Below are 20,986 nucleotides of genomic sequence, written 5' to 3' on the forward strand. Positions count from 1 at the left end.
AGGAAAGCGTGAGGCATCCTAGTGTATTCAGTAGTAAAGACTGATCTCCTGAGTGTTGGATAAGGGCACCGCTGCTAGTTGCTCTCTCTCTAACATGGGTTAATTGGGTTCGTCTCAGCTTTTGCCAAAGAGAACAAAAAGGGAGCAGGAAAAATCCCCTTATTGTGAGCTGAAGTTGTTATCCAAGTGTGGAATTCAAATGTGTATTTGTCAGTTCCAGATGCATGCCTTAATATTCCATGTAGGTTCAAAGCAGTGTCAGATACTCAACCCTGAAAGTAAAACTGCTTGTTGAAGGCCATTTCGACCATTTTTGGACTTCATTATTTCTCTGTGCGAGTACACAGAAGCAGGGGCTTATCTGAGCAGAGACCCTTAAGGAATGGCACTTTGAAATCTTCTTGTAAAAACTTTAAGACATTACTCTATGCGGTTTTTAAGTATCAGCCCCTTTCCGATCTTGTTTTGTCGCAACATTTTACAGGTCTCAGGGAGTCTATCCAGAAGCATTTTATGTATTCTAGGAACTTGCTAAGCATAGTAATCCATGTGATCCAGCCTGACAAATTACCATTGTTTGATGTAAAAACAACTACAGTATGTGGACCACCAATTTGAAGTTATTTCCTGCCACAAACAATCCAAAGCAAAAACAGATGGATGGGCAGAAATGAAGAGAGACCTTTCATATGTTATATAGTGTCCTGAAGCCTGAAATGATTGGGTGTGCTCAAATCATCAAATCTGCATAAAGCATTCAACAGGCACTCTCCAAATGATTTCAAAGTGTAATCTGAAATAAGTCTTTGAGCAATGGAAATCCAGATTTGTCACTTTGCAATGATGGCTCATATTACAGATAGTTGCACCTCGTCCTCAGCACACCTATTCATGGCACACAGACACTTCTTCATTCATATTTTACACTTCAACAACCCAGTAACAAAACAGGAAATTGCATCTGATGCAAATTCTAATCAAATATTATAAGACTTTCTTGTGTTTGGAACACAAAACTAGTTGTCTAGCAGAATGACCATGCTACTACTCCATACAATGAAACTGAATAGCACCACTTTCACTCTATATACGAGCAGCTTTGACATTCTGCTATTTTCCTTTGTGTTTCACAGAAAGCAGTCATACAGGTTCGTAATGACATGACGTTGATTAAAAGATGGCGACTTACACACTGTAAAGTTTCAGGAGTGACAAGCACATTTAAATAACAATCATTCCTGAAATTGTGATGATAGACAGCGTGTTAACCATTGCCACATTCTGGCGTCTCACGTGTTTGGTATCTGCTAGTTTTGTCCAAATTAATACAACGAACACATACTCATTATTTTCTGCAATTTTAACTAAACCACTGTCTAAAGGGATGTCATGTCAGCCATTTGCAAGGCTGCTTCGCAGAGCTCGCACTTCAAGATTTGCCATGTCTATTTATTATAAACTTTTTTGAGCTTGTCGTTTGAGCTTGGCTTATAAAGTGATCCGTTTATGGAGTTAAAGGGGGGGTGAATTACTGTTTCATGCATACTGAGTTTTTTACACTGTTAAAGAGTTGGATTCCCATGCTAAACATGGTCAAAGTTTCAAAAGTTAAGTTGTACGTTTGAAGGAGTATTTTTGTTCCAAAAATTGTCCTTCCGGTTTGTCACAAGTTTCGGAAAGTTTTTTTCGAGTATGGCTCTGTCTTACGTAAGAGAGGGCGGAATTTCCTTATATGGGTCCTAAGGGCACTTCTCCGGTAAGATCGCGGGCCCACACGGCCGCTCGTTTTTTTCCGGAAAGACTCGGTACAGCCAATCTTTCAATTAAAAATATAATAAAACAAAAGACTTTTTGGAGATATGAAGGATGCAATATTACTCTATAGGTACTCAAGATTAACAGGAGATTGAGTGAAAATGAGCATTTCACCCCCCCTTTAATAATGTAGGCAGATGCAGGTCATGATATTTTGGTCTTGTTTGCAATACAAAGCATTTGGATTTCTCTTTGGGATTGCTCTTGTTCGCTGTTTTTTTCTAGGAAGATCTGGCAACACAAATGAGTCAATGCTCGTACCTCTTACAGAGACTTTGCCTCTACCCTGTGATTTTCTTGCAACGCACTCATACAGAAGAGAGATACATTTCTGATGTGCGTTTAAATATGTAATTAACAACTTGTCCAGTTCGGTTCCATACACACACTGTAGAATTTTTGTAAATGTGGCTGTCACTGCCTGAGTTAATGCAGTTGTCACTACTGTAATTTCACTGGAGTAAGCACTAAAAAGTGAAATGGCAACCAAATTTAGCAGCAGTTTGTGTGTGGCCGATGACAGAATTTCAGTTTTTTTTGGTGAACTACAGGTATCCCATTACTAGAGGTACTTGCAAAAGCCTCTCAAAAAGAGACAACATTCTAAATGACATTCTATAGCGAAAACCTATAATATCTCCTTAAAGAAGTGTTGATTTACCTTGAGGTGCTGTGTTAAATGACACTGGCACTAATATGCATATGGTGTTTACCATCGGAAGACAACTCTGAGCGATGGTAGCTATTTTGGTGATGTGATAGCAGAGTGATGATTATTCAAACCTTAGGAATCCCTAGATAGACGAACCACAAATGTAAAGCATACTACAAAACCTAAGAATCACACTAAAAATCACCGTGTAGAAACCAACGCTCGTTAAAACAGAAGTCAAATGCAAATCAGAGGAACAACATCTCGACTGGTAGATTACTGCATGGATCACGGGAAACAAACGTCCGCTTTCGCAACCAAAGGAATGACTTGACTTCCATCTTTAATGCATTCTCTTGATTAGTATGGGGCAGAGGCTGTTAGGGTTTTTGGCAGGAGCTGAATTAAATGTAGATGGGAGGGTGTGGAGATGCTCCAGTCTGAATAACTGCAGATGCCAAAAAGAGGCAGCCAGAGAGGGAGGCATATAATCTAAGTCATTATCAGACCTAAATGGACAGAATGTGCAACCATCTCAAACGAACAAAGTGATTTCACAGATCGCTGGTGCCCTTTTCTGGGGATGGCAAATAAATGGCGCCACTATATATTTTCCCCCCCACTGTGTAAGTTCTCCGTAGTGCAGTTATACAGAGAGCAGTGACCTCCCATCAGGGGGACCCAATCATCTCACACCACACCTAAATGGAGTTCACTGATGGAGGCTGTGTTGATGAAAAACTGAGTATAACTTTCTTTATCAATAAAGGGATCGTCCTGTAGGGTGATGGTATTGGTGATAATGGGATGTGCGTCTAGTCCTCAGTGCATCAACAAACTCGGCTGAGGATATAATGTCTTTAAATGAGGTCAGGTTGTGAGGTTATGGGAATAGTTCACATGAAAATGATATTTCTGTCATCATGTAGTTTCCCAACCTGCATTACCTTGTGTATTCTGTGGAACGCAAAAGGAGAATTTTTTAATAATGTGCTGTTTGCTCTTTTCCACGCAGCTAGAATGATCCTTTAAAAAAGGATGCCAAAACATAATAAAATTAGTGATTTGTGCAATTGATTCCATTTTTTTCTGAAGACACACAACAACCTTATATGAGTCAACCTGAAATCATAAGTAAGAAGTAAAATGATTAAAAAGTTATTTACTCATAATCAATCCCTCCAGTGGAGTCTTTGTCCGAAATCATATACTCTCTTGAGTAGGTACTTATTTTGAATAATTACTTCACAACTGCTAAGAAAGTATGTTCTACAGTATATAGTATGAATGTGTGCAGTATGAATGCAATCCGGACATACTACAGTATATTCGCCATGTTGTCATTATCATGTGACCTATCAGTTGCGTCACTTCACAGCCATTCACAAATCCTTTCCTGTGGCCTCATGGGATAGTAAAGTGTCCATTTACAGTGCTGGTCAGAATTATTTGCCCCCTTGGTAAATATAATTAAAGATGGCTGTAAAAAATAAGTCTGCATTGTTTATCCTGTTGATATTTTATTTAAAAAAATTCTAAAACGAACCTTTTATTGAAGTAAAAGAATTTAAAGTGGGGGGGGGGGGAATCACATTATGAAATAAATGTTTTATCCAAAACACATTGGGAACAATTATTTGCCTCCTTTTATTAAATACTTTTTGCAACCTCCTTTTCCTAAGATAACAGCTCTGAGTCTTCTCCTATAATGCCTGATGAGTTTGGAGAACACCTGACAAGAGATCAGAGACCATTCCTCCATACAGAATCTCTCCAGATCCTTCAGATTCCCAGATCCATGTTGGTGCTTCTTCTCCTCAGTTCAGCCCACTCATTTTCTAAAGGGTTCAGGTCAGGGACTGGGATGGCCATTGCAGATGCTTGGTTTTGTGCAGTGACCCATTTTGATGTTTGTTTTTGGATCACTGTCCTGTTGGAAGATCCAAACATGGCCCGCGATTTCTAGCACAGGCTGTCAGGTTTTGATTTTTTATCTGTTGGTATTTGATCGAATCCATGATGCCATGTCTCTGAACAAGATGTCCAGGACCTCTGGCAGAAAATTAGGCCCACAGCATTAAAGATACAGCAGAGTGTTTCATTTTACACATGGGGTACTTTTTTATCCCTGTATGAACCAAACCCTTATTAAGTGTTTGCTGCCAAAAAGCTCTTTTTTTTTTCTTTTTTTTTTTTTTCTCTCATCTGTCCTTGATTTGTTTGTTTTCTATGTCCTGAAGCCAAAAATAAGTTATTTATGTGCACTGTAATATTTCAAATAGTGTTCAAATAAATTGGTTATATCTTCATCAATAATTGAAATTAAAACCTGAAAGTTTCATATTAAGGAACCCTTTGTTCACGCACATGTAAGACATATCATTTTCCAGTTAAAAGTACAAGCTGTAATTGTGGATAGGGTGATTTGGACCAAAGAAAATAGAGTTAGGAAGTACATGTTTCTGTATGATAACATAAAATCAAAGAAACAGAGATATTGATACACGGATGTCTGAAGGCATTTCTAGTAGTAGTGTAAAATCAAACCAGCCCACCTTATTATAAAGCATTAATAAGTATTCACAGTAATATTTAATTCAGATGATTATATTATCACAGATATGAATGTTGATGAGAACAAATTAAATTTTCCTTCTACACCACATCTAATCTGCCGTGATTAAGCTTTATTAAAATGAGCACAGACGATCATATGTAATTCTTTTTGAGGGCAAATTAAATATTTTCCTTTGTAATTAAATGGGCAATATATTTTGCCTTATGCTTCAAATTGGGAACGTCGTCCGAAACATTTGTTCACAGTTAATGATGATGTTGGGTCACTGCTTCATGTTGCTTGAAGTGTATAAAGGGTTGTGCGGTCATTCGCTTTGCCATGTAGCAACGTTTGTGTTTCTTTGCACTAAGTATTGATTTTTTTTTCTGACATCATTTTTTAAAGTGGTTTCTGATCCCCTTTTGTCTTTAGAGCCTCATGTCTCAAAGCTTTCAGAAACTGCCTAATACTTTGAACTTTTTTCTAGGTAGAGTCTGACATGTCTGCAACGGCAAAACAAAATGGCCATGTTGAAATCCGCACCTTCAACAGATGCTTCTAACAGAGGATGATGGATACAGTTGTGAAATGATTTTCCTCTCATTGATTGGGTCCCGACATATCTCAACCTGAGCTCCATCTTCAAGAATGAATTAAAGACGCATCTCTTTCGCCAACATTTTACTCAATAATACTAACACTTACTATTTTCTATTACTTTTTTTTTTTTAAATCCTTGCTACGCTGGTCTAGCTGAGACTGGTCACGACATTTGCATATTGTTGCCCTATTGTATTTATTGTTGACTTGACTGTTTCTATTGCTCTCTTCATTTGTAAGTCGCTTTGGATAAAAGCGTCTGCTAAATTATTAAATGTAATGTAATGTATCGTTTTCCAGGAGTAACGAATGCATGTAGCTTTTTTAAGTGTAAAAATCAAATGTAACAGAAAGTCAAAAATAAAAAAGGTTAAATTTGCAAAAATGCATTTGATGAGTAAGAAAGACAAACCACTCTGGAACTGCAGAAAAAAATGTTAATTGGCTGATATTATATTGTATTGTATTGTATTGTTTTGTATAAAAGTCAATTTCTATGAAAGCTTGTTGAGAGTTTTTATTTCAAAATTCATCTTTATTTCTCACAATTATGGGTGATCAGAATTATGAGATAAAAATTCGCAATTACCTTTTTATATTTTTATTCCATGGCAGGAACAAGCTCTCAGGAACAAGTTACCTTACATCTACTATAATATATTAAAATGTTAGCAATTTAAAAAATAAAAGTTTATTTATTTATGAATCCATGGCTAATTTTGAATAAACATTAATGGAGAAAGATTTTTTTTTTTTTTTTTTCACATAATGGCTGTTCTGCCATATAGACCTTATGTAGCCTCTTCGTTGTGTTCCGTCTACCGGTTTGAAGATAAGATCTTACAGATTTATGAACGAACCTCTCGTTTTAAAATCTTCCTGGACTACTGACATTAGTTATGACATCCGCATCGAACATTACAATGCTCATGATAACTTTCATTAACGATACAATAAGTAAATCCACTTCCCTTTCAGTCGGTCACGTTCAACGTCATATCTCTGGCATATATATAGGGCTGACTGACTGCCAAAGCTAACCAGCCAAAACTTAAGTGAGAAGTATTGAGAAGACTCTTAAAAAGAGCAGGAAGTTGATCAACGTGCCATAAATGCCCAGTGATGCAAAGTCTGAAGTTCAACAACGGCATCATTAAACATCTGCAGCATGCGGTGAGTCATTCCTGCTGAGCATTTAAAGAGCAGGCTAATGCCTTGCAAATGAGTAGGTAAGTCTAATGATAAAAAATGAGTTTTTCTATAAGAAATGATCCAAGGCACATGCGTGCCTTCTTTTTCCGCCGCTGAGTGTCTCTTCAGCCCTCATTTTCCTGCAGCTTTACTGGAAATGATTGGATTAGCCATACACATTTCATCTCCAGCGTGTTCACATTCCACCGCAATTAGTCATTCTGAACAGACAGGCAGCAGAATAAAGCCACTGAGCCACAGTCATCACAGCCACTCTTATCACACGAGTCACACCAGTTAGAAGAAATTTACAGGGCTGGAGGTCCTGCTTAGCCTCAGACTAAATGGAAGACAAAAGGTTTTAGTTGTCATGACAATTAGATGGAGTCTCAGAGCTGAGTAGGTTTTGATTGCCTGAAGTTATTAGCTGGCGGTAATTAAGTTTGCATTATTCTCTCCCGACAGCAGTTTTGCTTCAAGAGTAGTCTGTCCTCTGCAAGCACGGCCAAGGCATGTACCAAATCTCCTCTACATATTGGCACAAAATTATATTTTTTTTTTCCTTTGACCCTTTTCATCCTGGAAAAATGGGAACTTTGAATAAATTCACCAACAGTTGATGTGAAGAAAGCTACACGGAAAAAGGTCCAGTCATGTCCTGAAACAGAAAATGTTTGACAATCTTTGACCATAAAACTACTTTGATATTTTATGTTTGTTTTGTCATGTCTGTACCAGAATAGTGCACTTGTTGTTCCCCAGTGTGCATACTGGAAAAATATAGTAAATATGTTGTATAGTGTCTGTCCCCTTTTCTGTTAGGAGCATGTGTGACGATGACGGTATTTTCATTTTTGGGTGAACTATCCGTTTAGGCCTTAAAGGAGTAGTTCACTTTAAAATGAAAATTCTGTCATCATATACTCACCCTCATGTTGTTTCAAACCTGTATGAATTTCTTTCTTCTGCTGAACAGAAAGGAAGATATTTAGAAGAATATCAGTAACCAGACAGTTTCTGGGTCCCATTGACTTCCATAGTAGGAAAAAAATATATACTATGGAAGTCAATGGGACCCAGAAACTGTCTGGCTACTGATATTCTTCTAAATATCTTCCTTTCTGTTCAGCAGAAGAAAGAAATTCATACAGGTTTGAAACAACATGAGGGTGAGTATATGATGACAGAATTTTCATTTTAAAGTGAACTATTCCTTTAAGATTTATGCTGGTGTTGAAAATAAATCAGAGGGCTTCAGTGGAATTCAGTTGTACTTTCAATGTTGTAGTTTAAGCAGTTTCATTTTCTGTAAAAATTGAAACATTCAAGTATGTGTTACATTTGTGCTTGTGAATTTGTGATTCCTTAAATGCTACATGAAAAAAGCCAGAACATGCATTTTTCTTACCCTTTTGGCATATTGTTTTGTTTTTCTTGTCATAAGCATAAATCTAGCAAAATAAAGTGAAGCTAATGCTTTAAACATGAAAAAAAATCTATTTCCCAATGAGGTTACGATTAAGATACGATTAAGGCAAAACACCCCATGTGAATTGGATTTATTTTTTTATTTTTTTAAATGAATAGATATTACCACTCCCCCAGTTGATTGATTATATTAAGAATTGCAAAAAAAATGTGTATTACAAGTTTTCAGGAATGTTATGTTTAAATATGCAAATGTGGATTTGATTAAATTTGCACTAATTTGCATAATTTTTACAGAACAGAAATCTGAACATTGACTAGAGCCAGGTTAAAAATATATATTTTATTTGCCATGTTTTTAGGAATGAAATAAAATCAGGTGAATGCTATATGAACAAACCCCACTGTAAAAACCTTAGAAAGGAATAAAACTGGAAAGGTGCAGAAGAGATTTCTGTCTCAGAATGAGAAAAAAAAAAACTAGAATAAAGTGATAAACAGATGAAGTGCTATAGTCAAATAGCCCAAATTCTCAAAACTGACCTGCAGTGTCTTGCCTTAATTAGATATGTTCTCTGAAAACAAGTCTTAAGATTTAATGATTTTTTTCTTCCCATATAAATGTATGTGTCTTCCTTTGTTTAGATAGTTTTACTAACAAATGAGGCAAAATGTGTACTAGACTTTTTAAAACACACACAAGCATAAAAAAATCCATAAAACCTTTCATAAAACTAAACTAAATACTTCTGATGGTGAAAATAAATTAGAGTGCTTCTTGTTTTGAGTATAAATCTTGCAAAATCTACTTAAGTTATGCTTAAAAATGGAAAAATATGCCAGTGGGGTAGGAAAAATAAACTTAATTCAAGATGTATTCTCTGGAAACAAGTCTTAAAGGATGGTTCACCCAAAAATGAAAATTGCATCATGCTCTCCAACTTGTCGTTTCATCTTCGGAACACAAATTAAGGTCTTTTTAATAAAATCTGAGAGCTTTCTGTCCCTCCGTAGATGGCTACGCAACTGATACTTTGACCCTTCAAAAAGTTCATAAAGAGATCGTAAAACTAATCCATATGAATTGAGTGGTTTAGTTAAAAAAATTCTGAAGAGATTTTCTGATCGCTTTATATGATGAACAGATAGAATTTAGTATTTTATTCACGTATAAACATCAACTCACACATCAGTTGTTGTAAAAGCATGTTTGCTTGGCGTGTGACATCCAATGAGGTTCATTCTCTTGTGTTACGCATGCATGTTTGAGCTTCTACAAGAACCACTGAGGTTCATTCTCGTGTTACGCAGCAAGTTTGAGTTTCCGCAAGAGGTTTGTTCTCGTGCATCAAGCAGATTCAGTTGAGCTTCTGTTTATGTTCGCTTAACAATGTTTACTTGTGAATAAAAGCCTAAATGAAATCTGTTCATCATATAAAGTGATCAAGTCCCTTAAAGGGGTCATCGGATGCCCATTTTCCACAAGTTGGTATGATTCTTTATGGTCTTCGTGTAAAGTTTGTAACATACTTTGGTTAAAATTCTTGTGTAAAGCAACACCCTTTTAGCTCCTCAAAAACAGCTCTGTTCACAGTGACCCGTTTCGATGCATGTCTCTTTAAATGATAATGAGCAACTGCTCACCCCCACCCCTCTCTTCCGTGGGGCGTGTTGACACAAGACACGTAAAGTGATGCCTTGGCTGACAGTATACAAATGGCTGAGGGCCGAAATATGCTAATACGGGTCAGTCCGTCAGTGGTTGGGGGCGGAGCATGAGCAATATGATTAGGCTTTTTGAGGATTAAAAAAAAGGAGTGAATGTTTTTTATTATTATTATTGTATGGTGGTTGTGTCCACACACTGCAAAGACACATTTATATGCAAACACCATATAAAAGTGAATTTTGCATCCGATGACCCCTTTAAAAATATTTTAACTAAACCACTCAATTTATATGGATTAGTTTTATGATCTCTTTATGAACTTTTTGAAGTGTCAAAGTTTCAGCTGTGTAGCTGTCTACGGAGGTAAAAGATCAAGTTTTACGGGTTTGGAACGACATGAGGGTGAATAAATTCACATTTTTGGGTGAACTATCCCTTTAATACCTGGAAAATACTAACAAAGGAAGAGTTTTCTGGTGCAGCAGACAAAATAATACAAAAATAATACTATTTTTAATGTGCTACGGGATATTTTAATGCATTACTTTAAAAAGTAACAATCCCCAACACATTTCTTACACAATAACATTTTTTTCTACAATAAAAAATGACACAGTATATCAAGCTTTAAAACACAAAGAGGCATGAGATACTGAATGTTTGGAACCACATTTCTACTTAAAAACTTCTTTTTCCAAATTTCTATATTCTCTATTCATGCCAATGAAGGCAGCAGAAGAACAAACCTTGCTCTCAAGGACACCGCGACTCAGAAAGACAGCACTTGTCTGCACTTGTAACAACAGCCACCTCCAAAGTCTGCCTTTCCCTGAAGCAGCAGCAAGCAAGATGGTTTCTAAGGGATACTTTGTGCTTTCACAATCACAAGACGGGGCAACTTTGACTGGAGAGCTTACCAGTCACTTGCTCGCCTCTAGGAGAGCATCAGCCCCCAGGTAGAGTCGGTGGGAACAGAATGTGTCAGTGCCTAGATCATACTAATGCAAGCCACCTTATGTCTTCTCATTCCACCGAGGGCACAAAGCAATGCTCGTCTGCAGCATACAAAAGAGCATTGCAGGAAAATAGAATAACTGTTGCAAATCACACCAAGATGACACATCGGTGGCTACACACACTTGTACCAATACAGGGACGCAAGTTTCCTTCGATCAAAAGCACAATTCCACACCTGGATATATGGCAGTTAATTCACTGAGACAAAACGTCAACAGGTGACCCCAAAACACCTCCATTGTTAACGTCTATCTGAAAAGCATGCTTTGAAGTGCCCCAGATGGTGCTCTGTGTTATTATTCACGCTTGTTGTTTGGGTAGACGCATGACCTGTAGCTACTGCACAGAACTGCTATGCGGTGAGTGTCAACAATAAACATGTGAGCGTTTGCTTTGCAACTTCAAAGCCGCTGAAAGTCTCAGTGCACCCCCCTCCCATCCCCCTAAAGAGTTTGAATATCGCCTGCTTCTCTTTTTGAACTGCAACACAACAACAAGCTTACCAGAGCTCTATATTTGTATTGCTGAGGTTTTGTTCTGGGGGAAAAAAGAACAATTGTTGCAAACCCTAATTATTGGGATTTTTATTTATTTATTTTTATTTATTTTTTTTGCAGAATTTTCCATTTTATTTTTTCTTAATTGATGCATAATTTTAAAAAGAGCACGCTCAGCATGGGTTAATTTGCTGTTTATAATTATTTGCATTATGTGTGTTGTTCTCTCTTCTATTTTACAGAGATTACAGACCGTGCTTTTGAGCATTACAGGACTTTGTTCCTGCGGCTAACTGCCTATGCTCATTTTGTCAATGGGATAACAGTTACTGCATATGAAAGACCAACAGCGGCACTCCAACATGTTTATGGCACCGAAGGATCAAGGATCACACTGACAAGCTGAATTTCAGCAGCAGAACACAACGTGACCTGTTCATTTCATGGATTGAAACCAGTAGCTCTCACCAGCCTGCTGTTCCCCTTTTGTTTCAGAGCTCTTTGCCGGCGAAATAACAGCTTTCCTTGAACAAAGCTGACAAACTCTGCTTATGGTCGGCTGGTGTGAATGTAAATCTATTTTCACAGACACATTCTGACTGCGGGGAATCAAAAGTTCATTGGAACAAACCCTGAGATTCAGAGCAGAGGTGGCGAATAAGGGCCAAACGGATTACCCTGCTTACCCTAGACTGCTCCAATGTCTTGTTAGCACTAATGAAACCGATTTCAAAGGTCACACTAGCCGCACACATCATCTGTTCTCTCCAAATACTGTAAGTACACTTTAGTCTCTGAATTTCAAACCTGCTGTTTGATCAACTATTACCAAATGACTGAGTGACGAAAGAAAATGACAGGAATTGATTTGTTTCCTCGGAGCAGCTGTAAGAAGGGGAGGTCAAATATCCAATTTCACTCCGTTGGTTTTTCCTCACAGAAAGTAAATATACATGGTGAAATTGCTCCTGATGTGTTCAGCAGAGATTGTATTGGAAGAGGAATATAGTGTTTCCAGAAAAAAAAAAAAAATCAATTCAATTAAAGAATTAATTCAAGTCACGCTGGCTATATAGGCTGTAAAATTGTATGCATGGACTACAACTTTCCCCTTCTTGATTGATCTAACAATTATATTTGTATGGCTCAGAACAGTGGGAATGTAATAAGCTTTCTTCTAATATCACTGGAATGACCCTTCACGCTAGATGAGCGTTTTGAAACACTCAAATCCACGGCACAGCTGGGAGAATGGACTTTATGATATAAAATGCAGTGACTCGTCTTCCATAAACAGAGCATATCTTTGTGTCAGTGCACTAATAACTTTCGGCAATGCGCTCATGCTATGTAATGGGCTGGGGAAGAAATGATTAAGTGCATTCTCTTTCATTTCTACTAACTCCGCCTCTCCAAACTACCAAGTTGAATGAGCCCGATGATTTATAATTGATGACAGCCCACTGTCTATGGGTTTTCATTAATATTACAATGAAGCTAGTCTTCCAGCTCTCCTTGATTGTCTTCAGATCCCACAGAGGCCGGGTGTACTGTATAGCAGCAGACTGCACTGCCCTCTCTTTAACACTTCTGCAAGTGAGTCCCAAAATTCTTCTTCCCATTTGCCATCTTTATCCAATCATTATCATTAAAGTTATATCAGAAATTAATATTTCAGAGACTTACGTAAATGCTCCCTGACTGATGCGGGAAAAAGTCGTAGGAGCGTATTGAAAGGCACCAGACAGAACCATGGAAACCTTTGAATTTCATTACCCGAGATGGGAAGTGCAGTGTCTTGGCTTTCATTATAATACATGCTGCGTCGAGTGAGTCGAGTAGCACCAGGCAATTCAGTTAAGAAGGCATCCCAGGGTTTTCTGGGAGAGGCCTAATGTCACTCCAGATATATCTTCCCAGTACAGATGGAGGACTTCATCCCTTCCACAGATCCATTGGCAAGGCTTTTGAAGCAACCTCAGCATGGGTCTTCCTTGCATTTTGCATAGGCAGATTACTTCCTAATCATCATCTCTAAACCAAACGCTTAAATGAAGAAAAAAGACAGCACATTTAAGGCACTTCAGCATAAACAGATACGTGACTGCCGGTTTTAAACAGCAATTACACCCAAAGGACTGGCAAGAAAAGCGCATCCTTAATACTTGTGGCATGTGATAATTGTGCAGGACATTAGCAGAGCGCGCTTTCTCTCTGTGGCAAGGACGAGATAAGTAGCCCTGCCGTGGTGTACTGTCAGCAGGGTAAGTGTGAATGATGACCACAGCGGCGCTCGGCTTAGGAACATCTCCTTCACCCCTGGCTCTGTCCCCTCCGCTGAGCTCTGAGATACCAGAGCACTGGCCTCATTTGGATGCTGGCTTCCTTTTCAACTCCCTGTACCATTGCTCACCACAAAAGCAGCACAGATCCAATGACAGCATGTCGCCACACGTGCAGTTTTTTATTCTGAATGACAAAGCACTACACCATCTGCAGCAATACTCCCGCCGTTACCCATATGTGGAAGTTTAGGACTTTACATGGGTCAAACACGCCACATATTTTAACTCATGCAACTTGTTTTTTACTCTGTTACTGTCACGGTTTGGGTTTTGTTTTCTTGTTCTTGTCATTGTCATGTTTGCGTGTCTTGTCATGTGATTCCCTGTTTGTCATGTGATCCTGTCATGTGTCTTGTCATTGGTTAATCGTCTGGTTCATTGTTCACAGGTGTCCCTTGTCTAGTAATTAGTCTGTGTATTTAAGCCCTCATGTTTGCCCTGTGTCTTTGTTGAGTATTGTATTAATGTTTCAAGTTATGAATGTTTCTTGTTCAGGTACTTGTTCTTGGTTTGAGTTACCAGTTTCCAGCCTTTGTTTTATGTTTGATAATTAAAGTTGCATTTGGGTTCTCTACATCTCGCCTCCAGTGGATTTCGCAGTTATGCTGTTTATTCAAGCATGTGCTAGCCTTGCAAAAGTAACTACATTTTGTCAAAATTGAGTTATGAGTGAAGTCATGTCATTTTCTCACCCTCATGTTGTTTCAAACCTGTATGACTCTTTCTTCTGTGGCACAGTAAAACAAATTATAATAATAATAAAAGATCTGTCACTATTTCAGTTTCATTGCAACTTTATGGTAACACACAATGGATTTGGGTGCAGGGAAAGAAAACCAAAACCTTAAGTGCCTTGATAGAAAGAAAAAAAACATAATATATTTTGAGTACTTTGCATTTATTAATGGCAAAGTAAATTCACACAGGAGCAGTATTGCGTTTTACAGGTGAAGGAAGACACTGCGATCTTTACGAGTAAGGGAACGCAGGGTCTTGAAGAACACACAGAGAAACTCTGGTAATTATTGCATACTCCACCTCCCCATTTAAAACCAGTCCCCTCTGAATGTAGCTGTAGACTATAATCTGTCTTGTGATCAACTATGTTCAGATTTGGATAAAACCTGGAACAAATATTGACATCAAATCTTTGAATTCATTTTCTCAGTTCCAGTGTTGGCAAAGTCACTGTATTTTGCCTTTGTCAAGCAGGACGGAGGTCTTATTAGAAGTGATTTGAAAGTTAGGCTTCATGAACTCAAGAAGGGCTCAGGCTCTCACTGCCCGTAATTTGATCCAATTAAAAAGCTTTGATGAGGAAGCCTCCTTCAATTGTCATTGAGGCAAGATAATGGTTTGGATTTCTGTTTATGGCTCAGCAATTCATTTATGGCAAGCAGGGGCAAATCATATTTAACGGTCTCTTAAACTGAACTTTTTTTAGGGGGGAGGGGTAGAAGCATTATATTTATTAACTTTTCCCCACCAAACTCATGGACAGCATTAGCCGCAACACTATAATGAAGCACTTCCTCCCCAAAACAATCAATGAGTATACAGAGGGAGACAGATGGACTGTTTCACAACATGATCACACCTATCTCAGCAGCTCAAATTAGACCCATCACACTTAGTCCTCCTATGTGGACGTGTCTCCGGCAACAAAGCATGTCTAATTCGGAAAGGGGAAAAAAAAAAGAGCAAAATGTTTAAATGAGCCGGAAAATGTAATGCATCTGCCCAAGCCTCTTTGATGGGAGTCCATTGACTCTGATGAATGCAGGATTTATGTGGCCATTTATGTATGCTGCGTTACGGCTGAAGGAGCATGGCCCTGTTCTATTACATGAGTTAACACTTCTGCGGAGATCACCTGAGACCTGCCTGACGTTTCCCTTCCCCCGTGCTCACTCCTACTCCTCTGCTCTGGAGTGCTGAATGCCTGATTTCTCCCTGACAAGATGATCACATTATCCATGGCAATTTAAATCAGATAGACACTGGCAGGTTAAGGATTATCAGACAATGCACTGGAGGAAGGCCTTACGCTAACACCATATTCTAATATGGGTGACAAAAAGACACTTAAACCCTGAGCAGAGAGGTACTTTTAAACAAGTAATATGTTAGGTGAAAAACGTTTGAAAGAAGTTTATCGAGGTAGTTTCGTTCAGCTACTATAATTGTATATGAAAATGCTGGGGATACAGAATCATATATTAAAGAGAAGAAGCACCTTTGGGGGACAAGCATGATCAGAGTGACAGACTGAGCAAGTTCAGATTCACTGTGTGCGAAAGAGTGGAAGGTTTAACTAGGCTTCAAAGTCAAGGTTTACTATGAAAATACTGTGCACTGACAGTCTCTAGTTTCAGCTCCTGCTGGTCACAACAGGTATAGATTTTAAATGATGCAGCACTCATACATAACACAATCACTGATGGGCTATAGAGTGCTACAAGTTCACTTTTTCAGCAGTCTGGGTTCCAGAATATTTTTTTCCATTCACTTTCACACAGGGATTTTTAAAAGTCTTTGTTAAAGATTTACAATGAACCAATGCAACCAGCTACATGGTGCACATTACAAACTTTGAATTGAAGCAACAACAAAAAACACACATTTTACGGAGAATAGCTTCCAGATGAGAGTACAATGCTTGCTATACGCACAAAAGCTTCTCCTGAAAGATGTAGTCGGGACAATCTGTTGTTTATAGATCACAAAGTATGTCTTATTACTGTATTTGTAGTTGTGTTTTCTATTAACAGTTCCAATTAAAAGCTTTATTTAGTTGCTATGATTGCTGTTATGTAATTGAAGGGCAAAGCTTTGCCTCCGCTAGCCTGCTAACATTACAGTATTGATGTGGTTTACTTTAGCTTTTGTAAGCTCTTGCTTTTGTAAGGTTTCAAATTGACGCCATCATTAATATTTACATCTGATTAAAGCTGGAGGTTATAAAGCGGCGTGACATTTCCCGAACACACTAAGCGCTGCCAATCACAACACACTGGGCCAGCTAACCAATCACAACACATTTCATATTTCAGAAGGAGGGGCTTCTTCGAAAACTATGCAGACTGGGGAGAGAGGAGCTGTAATAATGTATGTGAAAAATAATGTTTTTTTTTTTTTAACAATCAAGCATGAAAAGTACATTCTAGTACATCATAAAAACAAAATAAAGACTTCGTAAAAGGGCATAATAGGACCTCTTTAATGACCGTATATTCATTGAACAAAATTAATTCTTTTATTTATCAAAATAAACAGAAAATACTACAAACTTTGCTAAAGTGATTGTTTTGAACACGTATTAACATAGACCTTATGCAAAACATTATTTCAGCTCAAGTAAAAATAATGTGTGCCTTTTACCCCATACACGGGGTAAAAGGCACACATTATTTATACTTGAGCTGAAATAAGCGCACCTCATTTATTAGACTTTTTAAACTAAATAAACCACTTTTATGATTTATTTTCACACAAAATCTGTTGCTCCATCAATGTTCAATAAAACCATACTGTATATAGGCTATATATATTTTTCTGCAATCATACACTATGAGAGTAGTGAAAAGCATATTTTTCTTAAGATATGCCTTTAGCCCTGTTGGACCCTATCTGATTGATAGGTATTTTTGGCAACACAGAAAATAACAGAACAAGTAGGCCTAAAATCCTTATTCTTCAAGAAAAAAAAAACAATGCTGAAAGAAAATGAAGACATTTGTTTGTTTTTCTTTTTCCACAGCAGTGAAACTTAACATTGACTTGTGTTTATTTTAAATCTAAGCAAGACAAATTAATAAATGTAAATGATGTGCAGAGGTTAACGATTTTAAGATTTTTAAAGTTTTTCTGTTTTCAGAGGTCGCAAAAAAAGTCTGTGCTTGTAATGCAAACGGGGAAACATTTGTTTAAAGTATTAGTTCACCCAAAAATAATTTAAAAAAATATGTTATTAATTAGGCATCCGTAAGAACTTTGTTCATGTTTGGAATACAAATGAAGATATTTTAATGAAATCTGAGAGGTTTCTGTCCCTCTAGAGATCCAACATTGCACATTCAAGGTCCAGAACGGTATGCACGCTAAGCACTTGCGTTGCTTCATAAAATTGAGGTTAAACCACTGAAGTCATGGAGTACTTTAACGATGTCTTTCCTATTGTTCTGGGCCTTGAAATCAGTAGTTGCATTGGATCTCTATGGAAGGACAGAAAGCTCTTGGATTTCATAAAAATATCTTCATTTGTGTTCCGAAGATGAACGAAGTTCTTACGGATGTGGAACGACACAAGGGTGAGTAATTAATGACAGAATTTTAATTTTTGGGTGAACTAACCCCTTAAACTTTAGTAGAGGTAACTAGCAAACTAGGAAGTTACCTGGATCCCAAAGACTTCCAAATTACATCCTTAGTGAAAACTGTGATGTATTACTGTATCAAGATTCACTGTGGTTTTGATTTTGACATGTCATTGCTAAAAATGCTCATCAAAAATACTCCATTGATTCCCAGTCCAACCATTGACAGAGAGTATTGAATCTACATGACTTAATTTCTACGATGAAATAATGTTGAAAGAGCATTGTCGATTTGAGAGAGGTTTTCTCATGATAGTAGTGGAATCTCAAGTAGACCAAGAGTCAACCAGACCAGGACTTCAGCTCATCAGACAGAGGCCTGCAGTTCTATAATAGGGCTCAAAGAAACAGAAGATATCCAGCCTGAGCTCTGACCTCAAACACACTGCCAGCCCAGGAACCCCCGTCCATCGCAGGCCGTGGGAACAAGATTGCTTCAGTTACCTCAATCCTCACGTACTGAAATCCCCCCAGATACCGAGTGCATCCATGCACTAGAAAGGGATTTGGGAAGCAACATGTGGCACCAGAACACTGTGGGCCAACACTTTCCTACACCATTCTGTTTGAACCAAGATTCTCCTCAGACTCAGTCAAGACTCTCAGATTTTCCTTAGATCAAACGTCTGTCCATAAGCACCGATTTGTGCGGTTGGGACATCCTCTCAAATGTATATTGAAATCGATTCACCAAGATCTGCACATCACCTACATCTTAACCTACATCACATGATCAGTTCATTCAAGGTTTTATGGTCAAAGAGAACTTCAAGGATTTAACTCCTGGTTTAAATGGAGAACAAGGAAAAATACTGACTTTGTTATCTGTATTGTTTGGATGTGTTTCTTCATGTAATAAGATATGCTTATTTTTTTGTTGCAATTTTGTGTGATGTTAGGTGTGTTAAATCGTTGATGCATCTTTATTAATTTGTAATTGATTTGATGTATGTTTGTTTCAAGGTTTATTTACGTGGTGTTTTGTTTTTCTTTTATACAAGCTCTTACAATGATTCATGATGTCTCACAGCAAATCCATGGTGACGGATGTTTAATTAAAGTTTATTATGAATCGTCAGTCGAAGAGTCCACCTTTTTTTAAGCCAGGGAGCTACACATAAATCCGAATTTGCTAAATAGATTTGCTCTTATTTTCAACTTCATAGGCATGGAATGGACTGCTAGAAGATAAGTATGGATATCTTAAAGCCTCAAGATGTTGACTTTTACATTTTTGTAACCTTCAATTGGATTTAAACACATACACACTGAAATGCATTTATTTTTATGGCAAATAAAATAAGCAGGAGCTTTAGTTTTATCTGGACATTTCTAATGAAGTCATCATATGTGTACTGCTTGGACATTTTAATTAAATGTGCATTTTGTTCAAATTTTGGGTATACTCTACCATTCAAAAGCTTGGGGTCAGTCCTTTTTTATCTTTATTTAGTAAGGATGCATTAACATTTCTATTCCAAATATATTCATTCATTTGCAATATACATCCTCCTGGGACCCAGGAATAGACTTTTGTCCACTGTAGTGGACATTATATCTTAGTGAATTTCTCTGACACCATACATGTCACATGTCACAACCTGGGTGTCCTATAAAGAGCCCATTCAGGACTTTTCAGAGATACCAAATGTTTGGAGGTTTCACCATGAAAACAACTTCTCCTTGGTCTTTAAAAAATGTCTGACATTAATTTAGTGATCAAATGAAGCACTCTTATGGAAATATGATAATGTATTGTAATTATAATTTAAATCTGACTACTTTTCAAATTGTATTTTATAAACCAATATCTCATGAAAACGTTATGGGGTTTATATATTTTTATATAAAATACAAGTAAATGAACGCATTACTTTGATGATTCCTCTACTTTGAACCATTACATAAGCATATCCTGACAGTAAGCAGCAGCATAGAGAATCACGGCACTAATTGCAGGGCACAGTTGATAAATTGACTAATTGATCAAGGCCCTTAGAGGCTGGATTTCTTATGGCAACAGTGCAGGGAAGGTGGAGGAGTCTTGTCATTGACGGTTCGCAGTGCATCTCACAGAGAACAAGGGATCTCAACGGGCTCTTTTGTTCAGCAGGGGGACGCATCATCCACACCTTTCCCCAGCCCCTTACATCTCCCTCTAAATCAGCATTAGAAAGGTTAGCCCAGTGCTGATAGCTTGCCATAGATGATACAGTGTATATGTCAGAGAGCTTCTCTGGATGAAGGCATAGCTCCCTGTACACCACAGATGCGCGTGGAAGATGTATGACTGTGCTTTAATGAAGGCAAGAAGGGAGAGTCAGCCACTAAGGAAGCGTCTCCATTGCACAGGTAGGGCAGTTATCGTGTCCCTGAGTGTGTGACGGCATTCTGATGCCTGAGGACAAGATGAGATGGTACACAAAGTTCAGGAAACCTAGTCTGCCATTAGCACCGTCAAACAGGGTGTGAAATGGGAACATGGAGTTCATCCACTGTGGAATTGAATCGGTTTTAATGCGGCATTACTGTACAGAAAAACATCTGACAAGCCAAATGCACTTCGCAACGAACAAGAATTATTAATCAGTAATATAATATTATTTGCGTCTTTGCCAGAATTGAATTGATGTTGTAATAAAAAAAGACAGTCATTTGCAAATTTAACTGCTTCCTCTCCTATTTATGGGGGGGACTGACACAGATTCTTAAGTATTCGCTGTAATTCTCCTGGTGCCTGTTGCCTAATTTCCATTGTTTCTCTGAGAAGGTGCGCAAGAGTTCCTTTGATAAGTGTCTTTGATGTGCTTGCAAAGACAGAATGGAGTCATCTTTCTTT

Source organism: Scardinius erythrophthalmus (assembly GCF_964197995.2).
Source record: "Scardinius erythrophthalmus genome assembly, chromosome: 1".
Lineage (NCBI taxonomy): Eukaryota > Metazoa > Chordata > Actinopteri > Cypriniformes > Leuciscidae > Scardinius > Scardinius erythrophthalmus.